The following is a 24,104-nucleotide window of genomic DNA, read 5'->3' as shown; positions in this document are numbered from 1 at the left end:
GTGGAGGTTGCAGTGAGCCAAGATTGTGCCACTACACTCCAGCCTGGCGACACAGCGAGACTTTGTCTCAAAAAAAAAAAAAAAAAAAAAAAAAGGCGGGCAAAGGACATGAATAGATATTTTTCAAAAGAAGATGTATAAATGGTGAACAAGCACAGGAGAAAATGCTAATCATCACTAATCATCAGAGAAATGCAAATTAAAACCACAATGAGTTATGATGTTATACTAGTTAAAATGGCTATTATTGAAAAAACAAAAAGTAACAGATGTTGATGAGGATGCAGAGAAAAGGGAGTGCTTATACACTGTTGGTAGGAATGTAAATTAGTACAACATCTATGGAAAACAGTATGGAGATTTCTTAAAGAACTAAAAATAGAACTACCATTTGATCCAGCAATCCCACTGCTTGGTATCTACCCAATGAAAAATAAATTATTATGTAAAAAATTATGTAAAAAGGATACCTAAACTTTAACATTTATTGCAGATAGCAAAGATAAGGTGTCAACCTAAGTGTCCATCAAGTCATCATTGGACAAAGAAAATATGGCATATATACCCAATCAATTACTATATAGCCATAAAAAAGAGTGAAATCAAGTCTTTTGTAGCCACATGGGTGAAACAGGAGGCCATTATCTTAAGTGAAACAACTCAGACACAGAAAGATGAATACTACAGGTTCTCACTTATAAGTGGGAGCTAAAATAATGTGTACACAGGGACATAGAGTGTGGAATGATAGACATTGGAGACTCAGAAGGGTGGTGGAGGTGGGAGAGACTGGATAATGAGAAATTACTTAATGGGTACTATGTACATTATTCTGAAGATAGGTACGCTGAAAGCCCTGACTTTACCATTATGCTATCTATCCATGTATCAAAATTACACTTGTACCCCATACATTTATATTTTTAAAAATGTGACAGCAAGGAGTGCTGGACAAGAACTGACAAGGGAAAGGACAGTTACAGATGGGAAATTTATAGCAATTTTGTGTCTGATTCAGATCTGATATAGAGTCGCTGGCATCTTTCATGCTTGCCCAGGATTGCTGGTCCCTGACAGAACATCTGGAACTATTCCCTCGGAGGAGTAATGGTGTTGTGTTGATTTGTACTTAGAATATCACTATCTTATGTCATCATATTTTGGCTGCTGGAATAATTAAAGGCAAATTTCTTTGTGCTTCTGCATTATTTTCCCTTCAGGGGGTAGGTATGAGTTTTATATTTCCCTATAATTACAGGGCATGAAGCTGGAAGCAGCAGTTTACGTATTACAAATGAATCTTATGTAGCATTTTTATCACCTAATTAATATCTCAAGTCAATGTTTTATTACGCTGTATCACATTTCAGAGTTTTTGCAAACTGAGATTTGATAAAGATGCTATCATAAAATCTACCACATAAATCACACAGGAAGACCCAAGATACAACTTACTAAAATTATTTTTAATAAGGAAGCTATCGTTGCATAAGAATAATTGTAATAAGATGACATCTAGTATATGCATACTAACTGATATATGCAATCTTTTATCTTATTAATAGATCCTCAGGGTAGGGAATATAGCTGTACTTTTAAAACAAATTACAGGCTGTTAGAAATAAAATAAAGACTAAGTTTCCACTGCACCTATTAAAAGGATGACTGACCAAAATTGACACTATATTACTAATGTACATGCTAAGGAAATACTGGAATGTAGTCTAGGGATATATAGAAAGGGGAAGAAAGAAGGAAAGTCCTTATTTTGGGTTAATGAAATGATGCTACATATAAGAAGTAAAAATTTTAGAAACTGACTTTTAAAATGTTCCAGTTGACAAAAAAAAAACTATGTTAATTTTGATTTCCTCAGACAAGGGATAGGAAGAAAGTATAGCTAGTTTAAGCTAATAATAATAGTAATAAAAACTAAGCATATACTACAGGTTATGGATTACAGAAATATGTTTTTAAAAGTTAAATAAATCAAATTATATTAGCAGCATTAATAAGAACCTTCAGAGAAACTATTTTAATAAACACTATTTTAATAAATGATGAAACTATTGTATTTAGCAGGTAATTTTATGTAAATGGGACTTTAGAAACTCTTATGTTGTATTGTCTTACATTGCTGTTTATTCTACACATCTACACAGATACAAGCAGATGCTTAAAAATGTGTAGTTTTGGGGGCAATTAAAATATTTATTAATGGGTTTTAATTAGTATTCTTTTCAGTCAACAAGTTTACAATGAGTATACTCTGCATCTAGCTTTGTGATAGGTACTTTGGAGATGTAAAATAAGTATAATAGAGAGTGGCTGGCAAGGTGGCCAAATAGGAACAGCTCTGGTCTGCAGCTCCCAGCAAGATCAACGCAGAAGGCGGGTGATTTCTGCATTTCCAACTGAGGTACCCGGCTCATCTCACTGGGATTGGTTAGACAGTGGGTGCAGCCCACAGAGGGTGAGCCAAAGCAGGGTAAATAAATCATCACCTCACCTGGGAAGTGCAAAGGGTCGGGGAACTCCCTCTCCTAGACAAGGGAAGCTGTGAGGGACTGTGCCATGAGGGATGGTGCATTCTGGCCCAGATACTATGCTTTTCCCACAGTCTTCGCAACCTGAAGACCAGGAGATTCCCTTGGGTGCTTACACCACCAGGGCCCTGGGTTTCAAGCACAAAACTGGGTGGCTGTTTGGGCAGACACCAAGCTAGCTGCAGGAGTTTATTTTCGTACCCCAGTGGCACCTGGAAGGCCAGCAAGACAGAACCGTTCACTCCCCTGGAAAGGGGGCTGAAGCCAGGGAGTCAAGTGGTTTAGCTCAGTGGATCCCACCTCCACGGAGCCCAGCAATCTAAGATCCACTGGCTTGAAATTCTTGCTGCCAGCACAGCAGTCTGAAGTCAACCTGGGACACTCGAGCTTGGTGGTGAGAGGGGAGTCTGACATTACTGAGGCTTGAGTGGGCCGTTTTCCCTTCACAGTGTAAACAAAGCCACAGGGAAGTACAAACTGGGCCGAAACCACTGCAACTTGGCAAAGCCACTGTAGCCAGACTGCCTTTCTAGATTCCTCCTTTCTGGGCAGGGCATTTCTGAAAGAAAGGCAGCAGCCCCAGACGGGAGCTTATAGATAAAACTCCCATCTCCCTAAGACAGAGCACCTGGGGGAAGGGGTAGCTGTGGGCGCAGCTTCAGCAGACTTAAATATTCCTGTCTGCTGGCTCTGAAGAGAGCAGTGGATCTTGAGCACAGCACTTGAGCTCTGCTAAAAGACAGACTGCTTCCTGACTGGGAAACACCTCCCAGCAGGGGTCGACAAACACCTCATACAGGAGAGCTCTGACTGGCATCTGGCGGGTGCCCCTCTTGGACAAAGCTTCCAGGGGAAGGAATAGGCAGCAATCTTTGCTGTCCTATAGCCTCCACTGGTGATACCCAGACAAACAGTGTCTGGAGTGGACCTCCAGCAAACTCCAGCAGACCTGCAGCTGAGGGGCCTGACTGTTAGAAGAAAAACTAACAAACAAAAAAAAATAGCATCAACATCAACAAAAAGGATGTCCACACAGAAACCCCATCCAAATGTCACCGACATCAAAGATCAAAGGTAGATAAATCCACGAAGATGAGGAAAAACCAGTGAAAAAACTGAAAATTCCAAAAGCCAGAGCGCCTCTTCTCCTCCAAAAGCAAGGGAACAAAACTGGATGGAGAATGAGATTGACAAATTGACAAATTTGACAAATTGACAGAAATAGGCTTCAGAAGGTGAGTAATAACAGAAGTAGGCTTCAGAAGGTGAGTAATAACAAACTCCTCCGAGCTAAAGGAACACGTTCTAACTCAATGCAAGGACTCTAAGAACCTTGAAAAAAGGTTAGAGGAATTGCTAACTAGAATAACCAGTTTAGAGAAGAACACAAGTGACCTGATGGAGCTGAAAAACACAGTACAAGAACTTTATGAAGCATACACAAGTATCAATAGCCGAATCAATCAAGAGGAAAAAAGAATTTCAGAGACTGAAGATCAACTTAATGAAATAAAGCATGAAGACAATATTAGAGAAAAAAGAATGAATGAAGCCTCCAAGAAATATGGGACTATGTGAAAAGACCAAACCTATGTTTGATTGGTGTACCTGAAAGTGATGGGGAGAATGGAACCAAGTTGGAAAACACTCTTCAGGATATTATCCAGGAGAACTTCCCCAACCTAGCAAGGCAGGCCAACATTCAAATTCAGGAAATACAGAGAACACCACAAAGATACTCCTCGAGAAGAGCAGTCCCAAGACACATAATCGTCAGATTCACCAAGGCTGAAATGAAGGAAAAAATATGAAGGGCAGCCAGAGAGAAAGGTTGAGTTACCCATAAAGGGAAGGCCATCAGACTAACAGCAGATCTCTCTGCAGAAACCACAAGCCAGAAGAGAGGGGGGGCCAATATCCAACATTTTTAAAGAAAAGAATTTTCAACACAGAATTTCATATCCAGCCAAACTAAGCTTCATAAGTGAAGGAGAAATAAAACCCTTTACAGACAAGCAAATGCTGAGAGATTATGTCATCACAAGGCCTGCCTTACAAGAGCTCCTGAAGGAAGCACTAAATATGGAAAGGAAAACCTGGTATCAGCCACTGCAAAAACATACCAAATTGTAAAGACAATTGACAGTATGAAGAAACTGCATTAACTAACGGGCAAAATAACCAGCTAGGGTCATAATGACAGGATCAAATTCACACATAACAATATTAACCTTAAATGTAAATGGGCTAAATGCCCCAATTAAAAGACACAGACTGGTAAATTGAATAAGGAGTCAAAACCCATCTGTGTGCTGTATTAAGGAGACCCATCTCATGTGCAGAGACACACATAGGCTCAAAACAAAAGGATGGGAGGATATTTACCAAGCAAATGGAAAGCAAAAATAAAAGAAGAAGCAGGGGTTGCAATCCTAGTTTCTGATAAAACTGAGTTTAAACCAACAAAGATCAAAAAAGACAAAGAAGGGCATTACATAACGGTAAAGGGGTCAATGCAGCAAGAAAAGCGAACTATCCTAAATATATATGCACCCAATACAGGAGCACCCAGATTCATAATGCAAGTTCTTAGAGACATACAAGGAGACTTAGACCCCCACACAATAACAGTGGGAGATTTTAACATCCCACTGTCAGTATTAGACAGATTAATGAGATGGAAAATCAACAAAGATTTGCAGGACTTGAACTCAGCTCTGGACCAGGCACACATAATAGATATCTACAGAATTCTCCACCCCAAATCAACAGAATATACATTCTTCTCAGCACCACATTGCACTTATTCTAAAATTGACCACATAATTGGAAGTAAAATGCTACTCAGCCAATGGAAAAGAATAGAAATCATAACAGTCTCTTAGACCACAGTGCAATCAAATTAGAACTCAGGATTAAGAAACTCATTCAAAACCACACAACTACATGGAAACTGAACAATCTGCTCCTGAGTGATTACTGGGTAAATAACAAAATTAAGGCAGAAATAAATAAGCCCTTTGAAACCAATGAGAACAAAGATACAACATTCCAGAATATCTGGGACACAGCTAAAACAATGCTTAGAGGGAAATTTATAGCACTAAACGCCCACAGGAGAAAGCGGGAAAGATCTAAAATCAACACTCTCCCATTACAATTAAAAGAACTAGAGAAACAAGAGCAAACAAATTCAAAAGCTGGCAGGAGACAAAAAATAACTAAGATCAGAGCAGAACTAAGGAGATAGAGACACGAAAATCCCTTCAAAAAAATCAATGAATCCAGGAGCTGGGTTTTTGAAAAGACTAACAAAGTAGATAGACCACTAGCCAGACTAATAAAGAAGAAAAGAGAGAAGAATCAATTAGACACAATAAACAATGATAAAGGGGTATGACCACTGATTGCCCGGAAATGCAAACTACCATCAGAGAATACTATAAACACCTCTATACAAATAAACTAGAAAATCTAGAAGAAATGGATGAATTCCTGGACACATACAGCCTCCCAAGACTAAACCAGGAAGTTGAATCCCAGAATAGACCAATGATTAATATCCTACTGGTAATTACTATCCTACCAACCAAAAACAGCCTAGGACCAGACAGATTCACAGCCAAATTCTACCAGAGGCACAAAGAGGAGCTGGTATCATTCCTTCTAAAACTATTCCAATCAATGAAAAAGAAGGAATCCTCCCTAACTCATTTTATGAGGCCAGCATCATCCTGATATCAAAACCTGGCAGAGACATGACAAAAAAAGAAAATTTCAGGCCAATATCCCTGAAGAACATTAGTACAAAAATCCTCAATAAAATATCGGCAAATTGAATCCAGCAGCACATCAAAAAGCTTATCCACCAGGATCAAGTCAGCTTCATCCCTGGGATGCAAGGCTGGTTCAACATACGCAAATCAATAAACGTAATCCATCGCATAAACGGAACCAATGACAAAAACCACATGCAGAAAAGGCCTTCAAAAAAAATTCAACAGTCCTTCATGCTAGAAACTCTCGATAAACTAATTATTAATGGAATGTATCTGAAAATAATAGAGCTATTTATGAGAAACCCACAGCCAGTATCATACTCAATGGGCAAAAGGTGGAAGCATTCCCTTTGAAAACTGGCTGAAGACAAGGATGCCCTCTCTCATCACTCCTATTCAAAATAGTATTGGAAGTTCTGGCCAGGGCAATCAGGCAAGAGAAAGAAATAAAAGATATTCAATTAGGAATAGAGAAAGTCAAATTATCTCTGTTTGCAGATGACATGATTGTATATTTAGAAAACCCCATCATCTCAGCCCAAAATCTCCTTAAGCTAATAAGAAACTTCGCCAAAGTCTCAGTATATAAAATCAATGTGCAAAAATCACAAGCATTCTTATACACCAATGATAGACAAACAGAGAGCCAAATCATGAGTGAACTACCATTCACAATTGCTATTAAGAGAATAAAATATCCAGGAATACAACTTACAAGAGATGTGAAGGACCTCTTCAAGGAAAACTACAAATCATTGCTCAAGGAAGTTAGAGAGGACACAAACAAATGGAAAAACAGTCCATGCTCATGGATAGGAAGAATCAATAGGGTGAAAATGGCCATACTGCCCAGAGTAATTTATATATTCACTGTTATCCCCATCAAGCTACCATTGACTTTCTTCACAGAATTAGAAAAAACTTTAAATTTCATATGGAACTGAAGAAGAGCCTGTATAGCCAAGACAATCCTAAACACAAAGAACAAAGCTGGAGGCATCATGTTACCTGGCTTCAAACTACACTACAGGGCTACAGTAAACAAAACAGCATGGTACTGATACCAAAACAGATATATAGACCAACGGAACAGAACAGAGGCCTCAGAAATAACACCACACGTCTACAACCATCTGATCTTTGACAAATATGACAAAAACAAGAAATGGGGAAAGGATTCCCTATTTAATAAATGGTGTTGGGTAACTGGCTAGCCATAGGCAGAAAACTGAAACTGGATGCCTTCCTTACACTTTATACAAAAATTAACTCAAGATGGATTAAAGACTTAAATGTAAGACCTAAAACCATAAAAACCCTAGAAGAAAACCTAGGCAATACCATTCAGGACTTAGGCATGGGCAAAGACTTCACGGTTAAAACACCAAAAGCAATGGGAACAAAAGCCAAAATTGACAAATGGAATCTAATTAAACTAATGAGCTTCTGCACAGCAAAAGAAACTATCATTAGAGTGAAAAGGCAACCTACAGAATGGGAGAAATTTTTTGCAATCTGTCCATCTGACAAAGGGCTAATATCCAGAATCTACAGGGAACCTAAACAAATTTACAAGAAAAAAACAAACAACCCCATCTAAAAGTGGATGAAGTATATGAACGGACACTTCTCAAAAGAAGACATTTATGTGGCCAACAAATATATGAAAAAATGCTCATTATCACTGGTCATTAGAGAAATGCAAATCAAATTAGAATGGTGATCATTAAAAAGTCAGGAAACAACAGATGCTGGAGAGGATGTGGAGAAATAAGAACACTTTTACACTGTTGGTGGAAGTGTAAATTAGTTCAACCATTGTGGAGGACAGTGTGTTGATTCCTCAGGATCTAGAACCAGAAATGCCATTTGACCCAGCAATCCCATTACTGGGTATATATCCAATGGAGTATAAATCATTTTGCTGTAAAGACACATGCACATGTATGTTTATTGCAGCACTGTTCACAATAGCAAAGACTTGGAACCAACCCAAATGTCCATCAATGATAGACTGGATAAAGAAAATATGGCACATATACACCGTGGAATACTATGCAATCATAAAAAAGGATGAGTTCATGTCCATTGCAGGGACAAGGATGAAGCTGGCAACCATCATTCTCAGCAAACTAACACAGGAACAGAAAACAAAACACCGCATGTTCTCACTGATAAGTGGGAGCTGAACAATAAGAACACATGGACATACGGAGGGGGACATCACACACCGTGGCCTGTTGGGGTGTGGGGGGTAGGCGAGGGATAGCATTAGGAGAAATACCTAATGCAGATGACGGGTTGATGGGTGCAGCAAACCACCGTGGTATGTGTATACCTACGTATCAAGCCTTCACATTCTGCACATCCCAGAACTTAAAGTATAATAATAAAAAAAGGTATAATAACCTTTCAGGTAAGTCAGAGGATTTTTAACAGCTTAATTGAGGTGTAGTTGACATGAAGTAGACTGAACATCTTTAAAATGTTCAACTTGAGGGGCCAGGCGCGGTGGCTCACGCCTGTAATCCCAGCACTTTAGGAGGCTGAGGCCGGCGGATCAAGAGGTCAGGAGATCAAGACCTTCCTGGCTAACACGGTGAAACCCTGCCTCTACTAAAAAAAATACAAAAAAATTAGCCGGGGGTGATGGCGGGCACCTGTAGTCCCAGCTACTCAGGAGGCTGAGGCAGGAGAATGGCATGAGCCCAGGAGGCAGAGGTTGCAGTGAGTGGAGATCACACCACTGCACTCCAGCCTGGGCAACAGAGAGAGAATCCGTCTCAAAAAACAAACAAACAAACAAACAAACAAACAAACAAACAAAACGGTGTTCAACTTGATAAAATTTTACATATGTATATACCTGTGAAACTATCACCTCAATCAGGATAATGAACATGTCCATCACTCCCAAAATTTCTCTTGTGTGCCTTTGTAATTCCTATTTCTGTCTCTCTTCCTCCTGTCTATAGTCAGTCACCCATCTGTTTTTTTTTTCTCCACCATGGTTTATTTTTATTATCTAGAATTGTACATGTATGGAATCATACATTATATACTATTTTTTGTCTGGCTTCTTTCACTCAGCATAATTATTTCCACATGCATTCAAATTGTTGCGTATCAGCAGTACAGTTTTTCTATTGCTAGATATTATTCCATGGTATGGATATATCACAATCTGTTTATCTATTCATCTGTTGATGAACATTTGGGTTGTTTCCAGTTTTGGGCAAGTACAACTACATTTTTGCATGGGTGTATGCGTTTATTTATTTACTTATTTATTTTTTTCTACAAATATATAGTAATTTAGTTAAGTTGCTAATGAGGGAACCAGCAGGATGATGCACCTGGTTCGAAAGAGGATACAACAAAATATATCTATTTATATGGCATATGGTTTTAATTCAGGTAAACATCTAGCAGTTGAATAGTTGGTTTATATGGTAGAAATATGCATAACTTTTAAACAAACTGTTTTCCAAAGTGGTTGCACAATTTACATTCCCACTAGCAGTGTATGAGAATTCTAGTTGTTCCACATCCGCTCTAGCACAGAGTATGGTTCAGTCTTTTGATTTTGGCCATTCTAATAGCACTTTAATGGTTTAAATTATGCCCTTTATCCCTTCTTCCCACCATTAATATGTTGAATTCCTAATCCCTTTACTGCAGAATGTGACGTTATTCAGAAATAGGATTGTTGGCAGATGTAAATAGTGAATGTGAAGTCATACTGAAGTAGAATGGACCCCTAATCCAATATGATCAACATCCCTATAAATGTAGAAAATTCTGACATAGACATACACAGGGTGAACACCATGTGAAGACTATAGCCGTGTTGCCACAGCCCAAGGAGTTACCAGAATCTGGGAGAGAGGCCTGGAAAAGGTCCTGCCCTGGTGTATTTTTAACATTACAAGAAATGGCCAAATTGTTTTCTAAAGAAACAGTGTCATTTTGCATTCCTGCCAGCACTATCCCAGCATTCCAGTTGCTCTAAGTTCTCACCAGCATTAGTATTGCCATCTTAAAGTTTATTTTAACCATTTTAATGCCTGACTAGTGGCATTTCTTATTTTGGTAAATCTACATTTTCCTGATGAATAATAATGTTGAACATTTAAAATATATTATTTGTCATCTGTATTTCTTCTCTGGTGAACTGCCTATTCAAACCATTTATTGGCATAATTCTTAGTGTTAAATTTTGAGAATTCTCCATATTTTCTGAATATAAGGTCATTGTCAGGCATGAGATTTGCAAATACTTTCTTCCAGTCTGTGGCTTATGTTTCATTCCTTTGTCAGTAACTTTTGCACAGCAAGCATTCTCCATTTAGGTGAAGTTATTAATTTTTTTCTTTTATTGATTATGCTTTTTGTGCCATATCAAAGAAACTCTTGGCCTAACCCAAGGTTATGAAGATTTGCCCCTACATTTTGTTCTAGATATTTTATAAATTTATATATTACGTTTAGTTATATTATCCATTTGAAGTTAATTTTTTATGTGGTTAAAATCTTGGTTAGTTGTTCCAGCATTATTTGTTGAAAAAACTATCTATCTTTCTTCCATTGAATGGTCTTTTTATGTTTGAGAAAAATCAATGGACTCTTTCAACAAACAGTGCTGGAACAATTGAACATCCACATTTTTAAAAAGAGAATCTGGACACAGATCTTACACCTTTCACAAAAATAAACTCAAAATGGATCATAGATCTAAATGTAAAAGATAAAACTCAAAAACTCCTACAATATAACAGGAGAAAATCCAGATGACCTTTAACTTGGTGATATCTTTTTAGATGAAACACCTAAAGTGCAATCCATGAAAGAAAAAAATAAATTTGACTTCATTAAATTTAAAACTTCTGCTCCGTAAGACACTTAAAAGAATTAAGAGACAAGCCACAGACTGATAGAAAATATTTGTAAAACACATATTTGATGAAGTAGTTGTATCTAAAATATACAAAGAACTCTTAAAACTCACTAACAAGAAAACAAAAAACTATTAAAATATGGTCAAAAGATCTGAACAGCCACCTCACCAAAGAGGATATACAGATGTCAAATAAGCATATGGAAAGATGCTAAACATCATTTGCCGTGAAAGAATTGCAAATTAAAACAACAAGGAGATCCCACTGCACATCTACTAGGATGGCTGAAATACAAAGCCCTGACAACACTAAATGCTGGTGAGGACGTGGAGCAACAGAAACTCTCATTGATTGCTGGTGGTAATCAATAAGATTATCATTGATAATCTGATTATTATAATCAATGAGATTATTATTGTTAATCAATGAGGGGCAAAACAGTACAGTCACTTTGGAAGGCACTTTGGCAGTCTTATAAAATTAAACATACTTTTATTGCATGATTCAGCAATTGCATCCCATGGTGTATACTCAAATGAGTTTAAACCTGAAGTTCACACGAAAACCTCAACATAAATGTTTACAGCAACTTTATTCATAATTGCCCAAACTTGAAGCAACTGAGATATCCTTCAACAGGAGAATAGATAAGCAAATTGTTGTACAGTTTGTTTTTACATTTGAAAGCTTAAAAAAACTTAATCTCCATTTTAAGATGACATGATACATCACAAGTAGCCTGGTAAAACTTTATTGAAGGTCAGTCACCTCCTTTAGAAATTATAGTGGAATGGTCAGAGAGACAGATGTACAAGCCTAGTTGGTTATTCTCCTGGTTCTTTGACTAGTTTCTTGTGTTGGCACTTGGGGCAGAATATAACATATCCCCTGAAGTGGAAGATGTCAGAAATCATCAGTCTATGAAATATTTCTAAGATACCACAGAATAATCATTTGTGAAATCACAAAATAGGAGCCCTTAAATTATTCCCACATGTAGTACTGACCTTGAGAATTTATGTGATGCTGCTTATAAAACTCTATGTGATATACTTCTAAATTATAAACATGATACTAATTAGCCTGTGTAATGCCTGGCATGCTTTCTGTATTTTGTATCTTCCATCTTGTTTACTGAGAGGGGATTCATATTCTCTAAGATTGACAAGTGACATGCTTAAGTTACTGAGCAAAATAATTAAAACCTAACTTTATGTGTCATCACTTTCAAAGTGATGTCAGTGTATGCATTGCCCAGGACACCAGGCAGTCCTCCACAGGAAACACTTCTTGCATCCATATGGTTAGCTGTCATTTAAGATATTAACAACATCATTGTAGTGATTATCAGTGCAAATTATGTATCTTAGTGACAGAAGGATGAGAAGTGCATGAAGAAACAACTGCCTAAATGGAACATAGCGCAGAACGTATGGGCACTTTTAGTCTTACTTGGATGCCTTTTCTTTCAGCCTGATTGGAAGTTTAGTTCTTGTCTTTGGAATGATATCCATTCATCTCAGTTGAGCATAAACCACAGTGCCCAAGTGGCAAATAAACGCATTTCCCTCTGAGGAACTCAAGGACAGCTGATCCCATTCTCACCTATTATCATCAACATAATCATGATTGTATTAGTCCATTGTCACACTGCTGTGAAGAAATACCCCAGACTGGGTAATTTATAAAGGAAAGAGGTTTAATGGAATCACAGTTCTGCATGGCTGGGGAGTCCTCAGGAAACTTACAATCATGGCAGAAGGCAAAGGAGAAGCAAGCACCTTCTTCACATGGCAGTGGACAGAGTGAGTGCCAGGAGGGGAAATTCCAGACACATATAAAACCATAAGATCTCATGAGACTCCCTCATTATCTCTAGAACAGCATGGGGGAAACCACCCCCACGATTTAATTACCTCCACCTAGTCCTACCCTTGATATGTGGGGATTATGGGGATTATAATTCAAGGTGATATTTGGGTGGGGATACACAGCCAAACCCTATCAATGATCATAGTGAACACATGGGTATCCACATTGTGAAGCACATGAATCTGCTTGTGGACCAGCTGCTAAATAATTACATTCTGACTTTGCTATTAAACATTTTCTCTCCTCCAAACCATAAGGGATCACTGAACCTCAGTTTCTTGATCTTGAAAACGGGAGCAATAATATATCAATCTTACAGGGTTGCTGTGAGCATTAAATGAGTTATTATATGTAAAGTGCTTAGAACTGTAGGTAGTATATGGCAAGTGCTTTACAAGTGTTGGCTATTGGGGGACTGCTGAACATAAAAGCAACATTTATATGGGCCAAAAAGGAATGTGACATAATTTTTTTTGTGTTATCAGATTTGACAGTCTGTGGAAGCTGCTGCATACTGTCCTCTGCCTGCCCCTCTCTCACTGCATTGCCATCTGCGGTCCAGTCCCTGTAGCCCCTGGGATTGCAGCAGCTAAAAAAGGGAATTGAGATTGGGCTCTTATGTGAGGCGACAAAGATTTATAATTGCCACCTCCTGGAATTCAAAGAGTTTCTTTATTTGGCTCATTTTAATAATTTGCTATAGTATTTAAAGCCACTCTATATTAGTAGAAGACAGATTATTCTTGAGTAACAAATTAAGCCCCAAATTGCTGTGGATTTGCCCAAGAACAATTCCACTGATTATTGCCAGTCACCAAGACAGGGAAAAGCATATGAACTTTTTCCTACCACAGTTGAATGTGATGTGTCACTTTTATTCCCATGCATTCTCCAGAACTAGGATATGTGATTTTTACTTGACTATAAAAGGGCCAGGAAATGTAGAGGAAAAAAAGGAATTCCCTTTTCTACCACACACTCCAAATGGCTTCCGGATACTTATTGTCTACAGTTCTAAGCATTTGTTATGAGCGGCTGTGCCGTTTTTCTAAGAAAGAAGAGATTGGTGAAATCAGCTACCGACAAGACTTCAGGCTACACAGAAGCGTTGGTATTGGCTTTGGCACTCACTCATTGATAGGATCACAAGTGGGCATAGGCTATAGACATTAATGCATAAAATACTGTCCAAAGAAAACATGAGGTCTTTGTGTTTTACTGAGATATTTCTCCATTATTTATCTGGATATTACTGAGAACAAAGACATTTTTCTTCTCATTACAGAGTATAATTTAAAAATTATAGATGAATTTTGAGCTCCTGGGATATGAGCTCCTGCAATATCATTATGAACTCATAATGGCAAGTGTCAAGGCTGTGTGTATTTGTGTGTGTGTGTGTGTGTGTGTCCATTCAAACCTTTAAAAACAGATAAATCCTGGGATTCCTGCAGTAGGCTTGATTATTCCATTTGTTTTATAGAAGGGATATTGAAGTTTAGAAACATTAAACAACTTGTCCCACATCCACAGTTGGGAAATGTGAAAGCTGGAATTTGAGCCCGGGTCTGTCTGATTAGATCTAATGTGTGGCCTCTTCTCAGTCCCCTTATGCAGCCCCTCCCATGCTTGGCATTTTTTCCTTCATGCCTTTTTTTAGGTTTTTGGTTTGGTTGCAATATCTCTTTTGCTAGAATGTTTTATTTCCCATCCTTCATTGCCCAAGACCTAGCATACTACTTAATATAACATAGAGGCTCACTAGATCTGGGTTAAAACGTCAAAAGAAGAAAATATCTATTCTACAATTATGCCTTAAAAGCTAATTGAGGTTTTGTGTTATGACAACCAGAGAAAAACCAGAGTGTGAAATTGCACAGTGGAGGATATTATATATATATATATATTCTGAAAGGTTGTTTATATGTGGAACTAACAGCCTCTATCATGTGACATTGTCCCCTGTACAACTGATTTGACCAAGAGAGGGCATTTGATGTGAGGGTAGCCAGTCGATAGCCTGGCCAGAACCCCATAAGTTGTCCTGGTGTGAATCTTTGGCCAGTGAAAATTTTGGGAAGCTTGCTATTTATGCAGAAAGACAATCGGTGATTCTGTAGCAGTTTTATAGTGTGACTTGATGTCTGAAAAGAATGCAGTCAGTAAGAAAAACAGGTAAGTCCAAGCAGATACTATGAAGGAATGAAAGCTAACTAAAATGCAGTGCACAGAGTGCACAGCAGTAGCAGCAGGAAGAGCAGAGGCCAGGAGAGTGTTTGAGTCTTATTAGGGGTAGAACATAAGAAAAAAAGATTAATACATACATCCCACTTAGGGATGATGGGATAATGCTTCTGCTGAAGCTATGTTGGATTCTGAGTGACTGTCCACTTCCTATATTGTGTTCCAATTCTTCCAATAAAATCTGATAAGCAGGCTTTTCCTGGATAACACAGGCTGGTCATGTGGCAGGCATCACTGTCTACCTTATTTCTATGTGACTTTACTCTTTTCCTACAGCCAACCGCACTGTTCTTTATAAACAAGGCCTAGCAGTTTTTTTTTTCTTCTCTCTCTTTTTTTTTTTTTTTTAAAGACACAATGATTTCCCCTTTGTCTTTGAAAACATACTGGTTATGAAATTTAGAGCTCACCTATTTACTTGGTATAACTTTAAGGATGACAGAGATGTGGGTCACATGAATGAAGGCACCAGATTTATATTCAGGTTACTTCTGACTAGAAATCAAACATATTTTACAAAAAATTTAAAAATTCTTTAGTTCAACAGTTCAACTGAGTGTTTCTAAGTGATCTATCAATACGTTTTGCTTTTGATGCATTTTTTTTCTTTGCATCCGTGGACAAAGAAAGTCTTCAGACACTTTTTCCCTCTTTTCTCCCACTTGAACTTTACCAGTTCCACTCCTGTCTTTGTCAATTCTATCCTTTTCTTCATTTTTCTCTTTTGCACAATTACTTTCTACTACTCTAAGAATCTTCCCACTAAATGAAAAGCAGACTTTAAAATACCAAGGAGTGAGTCTTTATGCTTGAATTGATATGAAATGGAGTGAAATTTTGGCTTATCTTGTTGACATTAAGCAACACGTTGTGTTGGAGCTAAGGAAAAGGTCTCCCACTTTTTCTTTTTTTCTTAACCCTGGTGTGCACAACAACCCTTGGATGAAGTGTTTTGTTCACATTTTATAGAATTCTATTATAGTGCTGGGATAGTGGTCAAAGAAATGAAGGTTTTCAGGAATGCTAAAAGAGATTCACTCACCCTTGATGGGCAATGTGTGATGCTCTGAAAAAAAAAGAATGACCTTCAGCAGGATGTTGCTGTGTTTGCATTTTTCTAGTAAACACTTGCTCACTATGCTCAGACTTCTTTTATTAAACTTAAATTTTTTGGAAGTCTGACAGAACTATGAACAATATTTCAACTACTTATTTGTCTGTTTATGCCAAAATAACACTCAAAATTTTTTTTTGAAGATTACCTTTAAGCCTCTATTTAAGGCTATAGACAACTTAGACAATACTTTGGGTGGTCTCCTTTGATGTGAGATGTGTCATGTTCAATAGCAAAAATGCAGATGTGGTAAGCTGAAATAAAAGTTCAAGACCATGAGCTATGAACACGTTTTTTCTTGTCACTTTGAGTTTTTATTTTGTATTTACTAAAAATTATTTTTCAGGGTTTTGACATACTGTGAACATAAAGTAAAATGTTACTAGAAGAGGATGTTTAAGATTTCTATGACAGTTACAACTACATCTCTTAAAATCCTCCTGAGTTCAGAAATGTTAAAATGTGAAAATATTCAAAATATTTGAGTACCCACAACCTTGTTTATGAGGAAGAACAATTCCTAGCACTATTGAAACTGTTGTAATGCTATTCTGATGACATCTCCCTTCTATTTGCCCTAGAGATAATTGTGTCCCTCTAATTCTGCCACATATATATTGTAAATAATTATGTCTTGTTTTTGAACAGTTCTATAAATATATATAACTCAGGGGTTCCTCTGTGACTTGTTTTTTATACCGAACAGTGAGATCCCTCCATGGCAATGTATATAACCACTACTGTTGTATAGAATCCCACTACACACCACAATTTACCAGTTTTTTAGTTGATAAATAATTGGGGCTATTTCCAGTGTTTTGCTCTTATAAAGTTTGATACACACATTTTCATAACTGTTTAAAATACAAATGTGAGAGTTTCTCCAGTGATTATATCTAAAAGTGGAATTGCTAAGTCTAGATGGTGGCTTTTCCTATTCTGATTGCTGACAAATGCCACTGTGCTCCTCTTCCCTCCCTGAATATCCTGAGGGGACATGAGTCTTGTTCTTGCTTAATCTAGGGGCTGGACTTAACTTCGCTACTGGTCAGGCAATTTGTCACGGGGAAGAGAAGCAGTAGGAGAGAAAGGCGGTGGAGCTGCCCAGTCTACAGAATGTAACGTTCGGTCATAGTCTGGGGAAACTGAAACTGCCTCAAAGAGTCAAAGAAACCAGAGAGTAAATCCTTGAGCTTACAGGATGGCAGATTAAAAAAAAGGAACAACTTGCTGAAAAGCTGACTCTGGAACCGTGCCTCAAAGAGTAAGAAAACAATAACTAACAGAAGTTCTTGAGTTTACAGTGTAGCAGGTTAACAGAAAGGAAACAACTTGCTGAAATGGGGAAACTTCCTTCACTTGCGAGATCAAGAAAAAATTGGCTCAGGCCAGGCGTGGTGGCTCATGCTTGTAATCCCAGCACTTTGGGATGCTGAGATGGCAGATCACCTGAGGTCAGGAGTTCGAGACCAGCCTGGCCAACATGGTGAAATCCCGTCTCTACCAAAAATACAAAAATTAGCTGGGCATGGTGGCACATGCCTGTAATTCCAGCTACTTGGGAGGCTGAGGCACGAGAATCACTTGAACCTGGGAGGCAGAGGTTGCAGTGAGCCGAGATTGTGCCATTGCACTCCAGCCTGGGCAGCAGAGTAAGACTCCATTTCAAAAAAAAAAAAAAAAAGAAAAACCAAAAAAAAGAAAAAAAAATTGGAACCAGGATGGCCAATTAGAGTCTGTGCAAAACGAGCTTGCTAACATCACAGCCTGAATTTCCACTATATGTTTCATACAATTCCCCTCAAATATGCCATGTGACCCATGAGGTAGCATGAAGAAATAACTGTGCATGCCCAAGGACTTTCGAGACCTCACCCTTCCTTCCATCAATCACCTTCTAATCTCAGAATCCCTCCCTGAACCTTTTCTAATAAAAATACTCACTTGAAGCCAGCAAGGGACACAGATTTTTGCTTGACTCCTGTCTCTTCATGAGTTGACCTGCAATATAAAGCTTTTCTTTTCTCAAAAGCCCAGTGACATAATACTGGCTTCTAGTGCATTGAGCAGCAAGACCCGTTTGCTTGATAACAGAACCAAAGGGTGATAGGAGTTGAGGCAGGTGAAGCCCTCCTAGTTGCTCTGTGGAACACAGGTGTGGGGTGGGGCTTTGCTCCTTTGTAGACTGGAATCTCAGTGTAGTATAGCTGATGTCACAGAATCCACTGTGAGGAAACCATTATGCTATGGAACAGGAAATTTGAAAATAAAATTTCATTCTGAGACTGTATGGTTTTAGTTACTTAAAACTAAGGGAACTATGCTGGAAATAGTTTGGTCCCCATGGTCTGGCTCCTTCTGATGTGCTTCAAGAATTACCACCTCTTTGGTCTTGGACATCATTGTACCAGGGGTCTTTGTCCTTTGTTGCACTCTGCTGGCTGCATATGGCCTCCATGTCATCCTCCTCCCCAGTCTTAGACATAAGGGCCACCTCTATACCATGTACGTTATGACGAGCTTTGAGGTTCTTTATTAAAGACCCAATCCTGCTGGATACTTACTTTAAGAACCTGTGGGGCTTTGAGATTCTTCAACAAAGAGCCGATTCTGCTGGAGTTATTTGGTAGACTTTCAACTAATCGTAGATCGGCTCCTCCCCAGTTTTTGAAATAACTGCTGGGTGCGTCTTTTCCTCAAACACAAGCATGTTATTCCATTTTGCATTGCTATAAAGGAACACCTGAGACAGTGTAGTCTATAAAGAAAGAGGCTTATTTGGCTCACAGTTCTGCAGGCTGTACAAGCAACATAGTGCCAGCATTTGCTTTTAGCAAGGCCTCAGGACTCCTGCAATCATGGTGGAAGGCAAACACGGGAGTTGGTGTGCCACATGACAAGAGAGGGAGCAAGAGAAAGGGGAGGAGGTTCCAGGCTTTTTAAAACAATCTGCTCTCTTGTGAACTAATAGAGTGAGAACTCACTCATTACTGTGAGTACAGCATCAAGCCATTCATGAGGGATCTGCCCCCATGGCCCAAACACTGCCCACTAGGCCCACCTTCAACATTGGAAGTCACATTTCAACATGAGATTCAGAGGAGACAAAACACCCAAACCATATCAACAGGCATGTCGATTGTGTCACTAGATAGGATGGCCTGAGTACTGGTGTAACCTTCCACTGCTGCTGTCAGGAGGAAACAAACATATTTCCAACAAATGAAAAGATTTGTTGCATCTGAAGGGAGACACAACTGAAGGTAAGCTTCAGGTGGAGCTGTTTCTCATGGTCCTGAAGATATCTCTACAAAATGTCAGGCAGTCAGTCTGGTTAACTATAAGATCTTGTGGCCCCTCTTCCCTGGCTGGCACAGCCACTTTGGCACACTCTTTTTCTAGCTTGCAGCTGGTGGGGCCAGCAGCATGACCTCAGGTAGTTTGAGGTGGCAGGTGCATGCAATGCCGACGGTCACCATTTGACATAGTTGTGCACACCGATCACTTCTCTTTCGTTGAGCTGGATAAGGTTGCTCTCAAACGTTCATGGCTAATTGAATATAGCATACCCTCACTTGTACTGTTGTTGCTGCAGTTTCTCCATGGAGACATTTAACGCATATTCAATTTTGTATTTGGAATTTTGTATTCTTTTTCATAACTACAGTTTCCCAAATTATGTAAGCTTTAAGCCTCAAAACCTGGATATGCTCCTGATTCCCTCCTCTTTGGAGATGAAGACAGGGTTAAGGTAAATTAGGGCTGCAGGGGAAAGGAACTGACAAATTAGCTTCGTTTGTGTCCAGTGACTAAAGAATCTTTACCCCACAGCTGATCCTGTGAGGGTGGAAAGGAGCTCTGTGTGGATGCCACAGAGTATGGTCATGATTCTGAAACCCAGTGCTTGAAGCAGTAGGCAGCTGGAATAGAAATCTCAGGAACTGACTGGACATGGTGGCTCATGCCTGTAATCCCAGCACTTTGGGAGGCCAAGGTATACAGATCACTGGAAGTCAGGAGTTCAAGACCAGCCTGGGCAGCATGGTGAAACCCCATCTCTACTAAAATTACAAAAATTAGCCAGGCTTGATGTGTGCTTGTGATCCCAGCTACTCCAGGGCTGAGGCAGGGGAATCACTAAAGTCTGGGACGCAGAGGTTGCAGTGAACTGAGATCACGCCACTGCACTCCAGCCTGGGTGACAGAGACACTGTCTTAAAAAAAAAAAAAAAAAGCAATCTCAGGAATCAAACTCTCTGCTTCAATTTATTGCGAGCATGCTAGATAAGCACAGATTATTTTTCTTCTGAATTCAGGGGATTTATGTTTTCCACATTTGGCAAATTATCTAAATCCTAAAGAAGGATGAGAGAAAGCTAAGTAAATAACATTGGTAATAAAATTCTGTATTGGTTTCTGTATTAGTGAATCCCTTTCTTTCCCCCTGTTGTCCTCCCTTCCTCTCTTCCTTCCCCTTCTTCCTTCATACAGTTGACAAATATTTATCTTGTGCCTATTGTTATCACGACACAGATTATACAGAAGAAAGGCATATCCGAGTCCTAGAAGAGTTGTTTTATTGAGGGCCATTAGGAGACAAATAAAAGTATATTTTTTTCCATTTTACTTTAGAGGGTGATCTGTAAAAAGCTCATGGAAGAATAAAGAGTTTATATGGGTGACAACGGATGCAGCAATATAAGAATGCAGTTTAAGAATGCTGACATTAAAGGAGAGTGCTGAGAATATCTTGAGATGTTCTTACAGAGAAGATACCAAAACATATTCTAGCATGAGAAGCAAATGACCACAGTAAAATGTCAGAAATGACAAAGCATTAATTCTACATTTATACAAATTATTGAGTAAACAAATACGTTAAACACTCTGGAAGTGCAATGATTAACTGCCAACTTTTGTCTTCTGTGAGTTTACAAGCCAGTTCATATACAGAAGAAAAGTTAAGAAACAATTTAAGCCTACAATACAAGAACTTTGACATTAAAGTGAGGTTGATGTGCCAAAAACTTGCTTGAAAATGTAGACCAGAAGTATTAGTTCAGAGAAGCCTTCATGGTCACAACTTAGTTTTAAGAAAGATGAAGAGGTGAGGGGATGTGAGGAAGATTCTGCAAAACACTCTGAACTATTGCTTCTTTTTTTTCCCCCAGGAAATAGTTTTCTGAGTAACTTCAATCCATACATTCCAGTGGCAATTTATGAATACATTTTTATTTCATTATATTTGCGTTTATTACTAAATAGCTTTGCAAAATAATTCTTTCATGTACCTGTCTTGCTTTTCAACATGACTGAAAGTTAGGAGCTATGTTTTGTCATATGGTTTCTCTCAAATCCTGAGACGATTATTTTGAACCTAGTGGAGTGGGAAATATTTTTGAGTTAGAAGATTGTTTTGAGATCATTAAAACTACTATTTTATTTTCCATGAGATCTAGGTTTTGTTCTTGCTTAATCTTATCTTATTTTTAATTACAAAATTAAAGGATTTGAAGCAACTTAAGATTTAATAGATTGCTCCTCTTTCGCTCTAACCTAATCCTAACATTTTTACATTTACTCCATTTGCAGGTGGTAGAATAAGCGTCAACAGTTTTTGTATGAATCCTTTCTATTGTCAATTATTTTGTATGAATACTTTTTCTATTCCTTTACAAAATGTCCAATATGTATATAAATAAAATCGGCTAGTTGTCTTTATTTTAAGAACACCAGGAAAAAAAATCTACAACATTCATTTTAATGACTTTAATTATCACCTGGATGGTAAACATTTAAGCAGTTGTTATTACAAATCAATGTTGCATTACATATTAATACTTTTACTTCTGTAGTATATATTCATAGAAATAGGATTGCTGGGTCAAAGGGTGTATACAGCTAACACTTGAACAATATGGGTTTGACCTGCATGGGTCTACTTATACATGGATTTTTCTCTGCCTCTGTCACCCCTAAGGTAGCACCCCTCTGCCTTCTCCTTCTCAGCCACTCAATGTGAGGTCAAGGACAAGAATGAAGACCTTTATGATAACCCACTTCCGCTTAATGAATAATAAGTATGTTTTCTCTTCCTTATGGTTTTCTTAATAATTTTTTTATCTTACTATATTATAAGAATACAGTATATAATACATATAACATACAAAATATGTGTTAATTGACTGTTTGATATTGGTGAGGCTTCCAGTCAACAGCAGGTCATTAGTAGTTAAGTTTTTGGAGAGTCAGAAGTTATACATGAGATCAAAAAGATACCTGTACTCATCTGTTTACTGCAGCACTGTTCACAGTAGGAAAGAAATGGAATCAACCTAAGTGTCCATCAGTGAATAGTTGGTTAAAGAAAATCTGCAGATATATAGACCAATGGAACAGAACAGAGCTCTCAGAAATAACACCACACATCTACAACCACCTGATCTTTGACAAACCTGACAAAAACAAGAAATGGGGAAAGGATTCCCTATTTAATAAATGGTGCTGGGAAAACTGGCTAGCCATATGTAGAAAGCTGAAACTGGATCCCTTCCTTACACCTTATACAAAAATTAATTCACGATGGATTAAAGACTTAAATGTAAGACCTAAAACCATAAAAACCCTAGAAGAAAACCTAGGCAATACCATTCAGGACATAGGCATGAGCAAGGACTTCATGACTAAAACACCAAAAGCAATGGCAACAAAAGCCAAAATTGACAAATGGGATCTAATTAAACTAAAGAGCTTCTGCACAGCAAAAGAAACCACCATCAGAGTGAACAGGCAACCTACAGAATGGGAGAAAATTTTTGCAATCTACTCATCTGAAAAAGGGCTAATATCCAGAATCTACAAAAAACTCAAACAAATTTACAAGAAAAAAACAAACAACCCCATCAAAAAGTGGGCAAAGCATATGAACAGACACTTCTCAAAAGAAGACATCTATGCAGCCAACAGACACACGAAAAAATGCTCATCATCACTGGCCATCAGAGAAATGCAAATCAAAACCACAATGAGATACCATGTCATGCCAGTTAGAATGGCAATCATTAAAAAGTCAGGAAACAACAGATGCTGGAGAAGATGTGGAGAAATAGGAATGCTTTTACACTGTTGGTGGGAATGTAAATTAGTTCAACCATTGTGGAAGACAGTGTGATAATCCCTCAAGGATCTAGAACTAGAAATACCGTTTGACCCAGCAATCCCATTACTGGGTATATACCCAAAGGATTACAAATTATGCTACTATAAAGACACATGCACACATATGTTTATTGCGGCACTATTCACAATAGCAAAGACTTAGAACCAACTAAAATGTCCATTAATGATAGACTGGATTAAGAAAATGTGGCATATATACACCATGGAATACTATGCAGCCATAACAAAGGATGAGTTCATGTTCTTTGCAAGGACATGGATAAAGCTGGAAACCATCATTCTCAGCAAACTATCACAAGGACAGAAAACCAAACACCGCATGTTCTCACTCATAGGTGGGAATTGAACAATGAATTTACTTGGACACAGGGCAGGGAACATCACACCCCAGGGCCTGTTGTGGGGTGGGAGGCTGGGAGAGGGATAGCATTAGGAGAAATACCTCATGTAAATGATGAGTCGATGGGTGCAG

The 24,104-nt window shown here is 38.3% G+C and overlaps 1 protein-coding gene across 2 annotated transcripts in view; it reads right to left on the bottom strand.

Annotated features, from left to right (window-relative positions):
* STMN2 (stathmin 2) overlaps nucleotides 1-18,550 on the bottom strand; it is a 149,953-nt gene extending 131,403 nt beyond the window's left edge. The window contains exon 1 of one of the 2 annotated variants that reach the window (XM_058444023.1): nucleotides 18,398-18,550. The gene's annotated coding sequence lies outside the window, so the exon portion shown is untranslated. The remainder of the gene's footprint in view (nucleotides 1-18,397) is intronic. The other variant, XM_058444022.1, reaches the window with a different exon arrangement.
* Between the last annotated feature and the right edge of the window lie 5,554 nt (nucleotides 18,551-24,104).

The sequence above is a fragment of the Hylobates moloch genome, unplaced genomic scaffold (genome assembly GCF_009828535.3).
Source record: "Hylobates moloch isolate HMO894 unplaced genomic scaffold, HMol_V3 SCAFFOLD_9, whole genome shotgun sequence".
Classification (NCBI taxonomy): Eukaryota; Metazoa; Chordata; class Mammalia; order Primates; family Hylobatidae; genus Hylobates; species Hylobates moloch.
This window is presented reverse-complemented; position numbering and strand designations above follow the sequence as displayed.